Source organism: Cricetulus griseus, chromosome 4 (genome assembly GCF_003668045.3).
Source record: "Cricetulus griseus strain 17A/GY chromosome 4, alternate assembly CriGri-PICRH-1.0, whole genome shotgun sequence".
NCBI lineage: Eukaryota > Metazoa > Chordata > Mammalia > Rodentia > Cricetidae > Cricetulus > Cricetulus griseus.
Window position 1 is genome coordinate 17,196,040 of NC_048597.1, and position 7,192 is coordinate 17,203,231.

Sequence of the window (7,192 nt, forward strand, 5' to 3'; positions counted from 1 at the left end):
TGATACTGTGGCTACTTTCCACATATCTTCTATTTCTCAAAACAAGTCTGTTCCAGGCAGTGGTCATGCACACCTTTAATCCCAGCATGCAGGAAGCCAAAGCAGGTGGAGCTGTGTGAGTTCAAAACCAGCCTGGTCTACAAAGCAAGTTCCAGGACATCCAGGACTGTTACAGAGAGAAATCCTGTCTCAAAAAACCAAACGGTGGGGGAAGTCTGCCAGGAAATACTTCATCTTCTAGTTAAAGAAAAATGTAAAGGGCACACAACTTGTAAATGATTACTTCAATTACAATTATATCTCAAACCATGGGGGCATCACTGTTATCACAAAATCATTCAGATTTGTGCATATACTTGTAACCAAGGCTTGGATGAGCCCCTATGATAAAAAATGAATTCCTTGAGTTATTTTTGTGTTCATTCTGTAAGAAGAGCAAGGAACTTAAGGTTAGCTTCATCAATGTCATTCAGTGACTATGCACAGCTTTGGGGCTGTAACTGAGATACGAAGCCTGCTAAAGCCTTTAGGCGTGATGCAAGGCTCTGCCTGTCTTGACTGTCGTGTTTCTATCAAGCACATGTCAGGATCAGTTCCATTTCCCACTGTGGCCCCTGAGGGTCTGACTAATGCTGCTCTTCTCAAGGAACTGCACACATCTCCAATTTAAGCAATGTGCAAATCAGCTGAAGCGGAAGAAAAACTTCTCCCTCCAAGGCCTTATCTTATGCACAGTACATTTTTTGGGATTAAGGAGACCTAAAGATAACCCCTCGGGGCTGACCATGGAGAAACATCAGTAACTTCCATGCCTCAGTGAATCAACAAACCAAACTTAAATGGAAAATAGGCATATTTTACGGTAAATCAGTTCCATTTGTGCGATTTCCTCCAACGGGGTGAAAGCAGCTCTGATAAGCTGGGAAATGACATTGTCCATTGATTCTGATGTTTGCTGTCCTCCTCACATTTGCCATTCTTTGCTCCGGGGACAGTTCTCTGTATCTCCAGTATTCAGGAAAGGAAACAATCACCTCAAATGTGGCTGGTACCACAGCTTTGTGGATTTTAGGGAAGCATCTTCAACATTACTCCTGCCATCCCCTTCTTTCTTCATCTCTCTCTCTCTGAGACAGGGTTTCTCTATGTAACCTTGACTGTCCTGGGACTCGCTCTGTAGAAATCCACTCGCTGCTGTCTCTCAAGTGTGAGAATTAAAGGTATGCATCACCTCTGCCCAGCTCATGGTCCTTGACGTTTCTACAGCAGCACAGAACCTAAAGAATCATACAAAACAGGGGTATGGTGGACTCATTTTACCCCTTGCTTACCAACAGCATGTCAGAACAATCATCTTCTGTCTGGAGTCCCCAAACACCCACCTTTCTCTCCCTGAAACTTATCTCCAAAACAAAAAGCACGAGTCTTTTGAGGTTTCCTTAAGATAGATGTAAAGCCCATTAGTTAATTCCTGCACAGTGGAATACCATGACACAAAATTTCATGTGCATTTTCACATGTAAACCGAGAGTGACATGCACAGGGATAATTGGATTCTACTGTGTTTCCCTTTGAGAAAGGCTCATGACCCCTGCCAGCATTTAATTTAAATTATTCATTTGTTTCTATTTTTATGTGCATTGGTGTTTTGCCTGCATGTATGTCTGTGTGAAGGTGTTGGACCCTGCCTGGAGTTGTAGACAGTTGTGAGCTGCCATGTGGATGCTGGGAATTGAACCCAGGTTCTCTGGAAGAACAGTCAGTGCTCTTAACTGCTGAGCCATCTCTCCAGCCCCCATGCCAACATTCTATGCATGTAAGTTATTTATTCACTGAAGTTCCTCTATGACGCTCTTGGTTCTATGATGATTGCATATTCCATTTTACACAAAAGCAAGCTTGGACTGTAATTGAGACCTATGGAGAAAAGGTGAAGAATCCTAATTATGAATTGTCAATTTGTGAAAAAAACCCCACATTTGTGCTGAAGAGATAGCTCAGTGGATGGAGCGCTGGCCTATGCATGAAGCCCTAGGTTTGAAGTCCTGCACTGAATCAACTAGACATGGTGGCTCAGGCTTGTGGATGATCAGGAGTTCTTCATTGACCACACCGGGTACTGAAGCCAGCCTGGGATACAGGAGACCCTGTGTAAGGAAAACAGACAGCAAAACAAACCACCTTTACTCTTACTTTTCATGTATCTTGTGCAGGATATGGCTTGTTTTCACTGCCTTTTCCTATTAGTGTCTATGCAGAGGGAGACTAGTGAACTGCTGTTACCTGGCCGTCACTGTTTGAAGACACTTTTCGAAGAGGGCCATCCTCTGTGTCTAGCTGACTTTTCATCCTTTGACTTGATCCTGTCATTCGTTTATAACGTCTGGACACCAGGAGAAGCCCAGGGTTTATTTGACAGTATAGATCTTTAAATATGAACCCAGCGCAAGCTCATGAGGTATACCTTCGTGGCTTAATTTCTTTCACTTTCTGTTCAGGTTCTAAGTCATAGGAGCCAGCACGCACGCTGAGCCCTGGCAGAAGGAAAGAACGCTGGGCAATTTCATACATTTGCTTCCAAGAAATAAGAGTCAAGGGAGCTGTGATATTGAGAGTCCTGCGTAAAGGGTGGTTCTTACACAGTCAGGCCTTGTAAAGAAGGCCTGTTTGAATGCTACAGATAAAATGATAGCGGTCCAGAGTGAATGAGTATGTTAGGAATGACAGTTACTCACAGAGTTAAGAATTCAGATCTTCCTCATTGCACAGTGGTAGCAAAAGCAGGGGTCACTCTCTGAGAAACCCATTGCTACAATGACTCTAAACCGATGTAGGCTTCCTCTGTTTCTAAGGTCAAATGTTTAAACTGTAATTAATTTTTTTTTTTTTTTTTTTTTTTTTGGTTTTAAAGCAGAGTTTCCTGGTGTAACTTTGGAGCCTGTCTTGGAACTAGTTCTTGTAGACCAGGCTGGTCTCGAACTCACAGAGATCCTCCCTCCTCTGCCTCCAGATGCCTGGGACTAAAGGCATGTAATGAAGGAACTTAGTAACCTGTGAGGTTAAGAAATCCTTTATTAGATAAACGCCAGCCGAACGCAAGCCAGAGTGTGCCAGGGGCAGCAAGGCAGGGAGGCCAGAGAGAAGGGGCTCCCATGTGCCTTGTCTGTCCCTTTATACCCTATCTCTCGTCATCCTGACCTCACCTTGACCACGCTTGTCAGGGAATGGTTAGGCACACCTGAAGCCAGCTTCTAGCAGGCATGGCTAACACTGTCGCCTATAGGCATGAGCCACCACCACCTGGCTCAATATTTTTAATGAAGTTCAATTTCAAAAATCAAGTCCTTTAGAAACAAGTTTTTACTTTGTTCCTCAAGCTGGTCTCCAACTACTGGACTCAACTTCCCACTTTAACCTCTTGAGTAGTTTAGACTATAACATATCATTGTGGCCAGCTCTATTCTAGTTTTTATGAAGGTAGTAATGTACATGTTTAAAATGTTAGTTTATGAGGACACGTTAAAACAAAAACCAAGTTAATGGTTCCAACTTTTTAATTTCCTGAAAACTGTACCAAGAGGTCTTATCACAGTCAACACTTCCTGTTATTTCACCATATGGCCAGCCTGGTCTATAGAACAATTTTCAGGACAGCAAGGGCTATACAGAGAAACCCTGTTTGAAAAAACAAACACCAACCAATTAACCAAAGAAAAACCCCAACCAACCAACAAACCAACCAACCCTTTCTTGATTTTCTGCATTTGATGTGTGTTCACTATTTCTTACTATATATTCCTGTCTACCTGACTGAACACACTTCCTGTTTTCCCATAGACCCATTTTATTTAACAGAGCTTTTTGTTAGGTTGACACCCAGCATTTATTTACCATGCTGTTGCTGTAGTTACTTTCAGAACTGAGACACACAACGATTGGACAATGATTTTCTGTGGATTTTCACACACATCTTATGGTCAGAGAGCTTTTTGTGTTAGACTTCTCCTACAAGGATACAAATGCACCAGCTTCCCTATGTATCAGAGCTGCCAGGATATTTTGACTTTACCATGGTGAGAAAGTGATCCCATTCAGTAGAAACCATATTTTGAATCTTGACCTTTCCTCAGGCCCACAACCTGTGAGAGACAGTCTGTCTTCATGTTGGGCAATGGCAACCAGCTGCAACTACAAGTGAGACATGTCATTAGTAGGGAAACTAACAGGTGATCTGTAGTATACTGAGTTGCTGAGCTGTGGCTTCCAAGTCTTTAGCTCTATTAAGTGCATTGACAATTTAAAAACACTTTAAACATATGATTTGTTTGTTGGGGTATAGCCCTGGCTCACGTCAAGAAATGCCTATTTGTAGAGTGAACAACAGGAGTATGCCTGCTTGGCTCTGTTGATTTGGACTTTCACCCATACAATACACCATGGCAGGAACTTGTAGCAGAGAGGCCTGCTCACCTCATAAAGGCTAGGAATCAGACAGAGAGGCAGATACAGGCCTATTTTCCATTTCAAAGGCTTGCTTTCAAAGGCAAAACATCTCTCCACTAGGCCCTGCCTCCTGTTCTAGTCACTCTTCTGTTGCTGTGAAGAGACACTATGACCAAGGCAACTCTTATAAAAAGGAAACATTTAAAGGGCGGCTTGCATACAGAGACTTAGTCCAGTATCTTTGTGGCAGGGAGCATGGCAGCATGTAGGTGTGGTGCTGAAGAAGTAGCTAAGGGCTAAATCCTGATCCTCAGGTGGAGAGAGAGTGACACGAGACTGGTACTCTTCCACACCCCTTCTAGCTAGGCCACACCTCCTAATCCTGATGGAGAATGTTCTTCTGTGTGTATGTTTGTCTTATTGGTTGATAAATAAAGCACTGTTGAGTTGGAGGATTCTGGGAAATGTAGTAAAGAGAAGTTGCCATGTGATCCTGGCAGGAAGTGACATAGCAGGGCAGAGTCAATATATAAACAGGGACAAACAGGAAATCGCTTTCTTCTCTGATCTGTGGAGACTGGGGCAGATTCGATATAGACTCCAAAGGAATAACAGGCCTGGACCTTTAATCCGGTAAGATAAGGCCACGAGGAGATACATAGATTCCTAGTTACGGGTTAAGAAGCCCAAGTCGCCAGCCAACAGCTTATAACTAATATAGAATTTGCATGTTTCTTTGGGGCAGAGAAGGGCAGTGGGACCTACCTGGGCCTGAAAAACCTCACGTTACATAATCCTTCTAATCATTTTAAAGGGTTCCAATTCCTGGTGACCGATCATTCAAATATGTGAACCTCTGGGGCCGTTCTCATTCAAACCACCACAGTTTTCTAGGTTCCTTCACATCCCACTAGGGTCATTTGCTGATGACTATGACTTTAGCACTTGGGCCTGTAGGGAGCATTCTGTATTCGAACTCTAGCAGACATCAGAGAAATATGCCTTTGGTAGAAGCACTCTGAAGAGACATAAAAACCAAAGTCAGTTCTTGCTCCGCTCTTGGAGGAAAAAGGAAAGGAAGGCAGTTTGGGACACTGGTAAAATCTGAAATTAGACACTGAGGGGGCTGGGTTAAGTGCTTGCCACACATGTGTGAGGATTGGAGTTCATATTCCCAGCACCCAGGTAAATGCGTGGCAGGCATGCCATTCTGCCCACAAGCCCAGCACGTGGGAGGCAGAGGCACCCTGGCTAGGTAGACTAGCTGAATGGGCAGGCATTGGTTCAAGTGAGAGATCCTGTTTTAATATATAGCATAAAGAGAGATCAATGAAGACAGCTATCATTAGGCTCTGGGCTCTACACGCATGTACATATAGGTTCTCTACACACATGAACACATGTACATCCCCCTACACATGAACATACATGCACATGTGTGCCCACATATACACACACAGCAAGAAGGAAAAATTAAAAGGCTCAGCAAACAACTAATAGTGTCACAAAGAGAGAAAGACAGAGAGACAGCTAAGCATACTCAGAAAAAAAAATGGCTAACGGTTTGGGGGGTATGAAATAAAAAGAATGTAACAGTTCCTTGTTAAACCGTACACATTTTTGTGGCAGTTATTGAAGATGAGTTGATTTTTAGAAAGAGTGAGGCACTGAAACTCTGTAAGCCAGATGCATTTGGCCACCGGCTAGTGTCACGCCAGGATTATCACAGAGTGCACGGGAAAGAGGTCACACGATCCCTGGCTGTCGATATTTACGAAGACTTGATGTAGGAGCTGTCAGAGTCCTCGTGGTCCAGTAGGAGAAGATAGCTCACTCTTTTAACTCACTTAACATCTACTTCTAGAATCAGCAGGAAACCCGCTTTCTTTTATAGCATGAAGCCCCCTGTCTGTGTGGATTGTGGGAGGAGACGACAAGAAAGCCCACCAACTCAAATTTGTAATATAAGGACGCAGTTTTCAGTTCTATTTGCGAACCCAGTTTGACTGGGGTTCCCGTGTCCTGTGTGACGGCACGAATTCAGCTCCCATCATCCTCTGCGACAGCACGAATCTGCACGCTTCTAGCTGTCCCTCCCCCCACTTCTTTTAACGATGTTTTTTGTTTTGTGTGCATTGGTGTTTTATCACCATGCACATCTGTGTGAGAGTGTCAGATTCCCTGGAACTGGAGGTGTAGACCTTGTGAGCCACCATGTGGGTGCTGGGAATTGAACCAGTGCTCTTAACCACTGAGCCATCTCTCCAGCCCCTCCAATCATTTTGTCTGTTTTGGGGATAAATAGAGGCAGAGAATGCTGGCGTCTGAGCCATTTTCACCATTAGGTTAGTGTTATTTCCACACTACCAAGAAATTGGTATTTTGTGGGAAATAACCATCCTCTTTAACACTTTCTCTGTTCCTTTTGCATTTGGGAGATTAGAGCTTAAAATAATCTTCCTTACTAAAACAGGTTTTCAGGGGAGTGTAAAAAGAAACATTTTTTTATCTGCTGCAAATATTTGTCCTTCTTATTAAAGATTAACTTTCTCTGAGAAAGAAAGTAGTGGCTGTGTGGTTATTTGGTGGAGACTGCAGGCCAGCACTGAAATGCCATTACATTAGAAGTGAAAAATAAGGAGAAAATTTGAAAAATGTAAGGGAGGTCAAATTTTATTGGTTACCGAGTTTTATCATTTTTCCCTTTTGGTATTTTTGCACAGTCAGAGCTCACCTGAGCCTCACACCT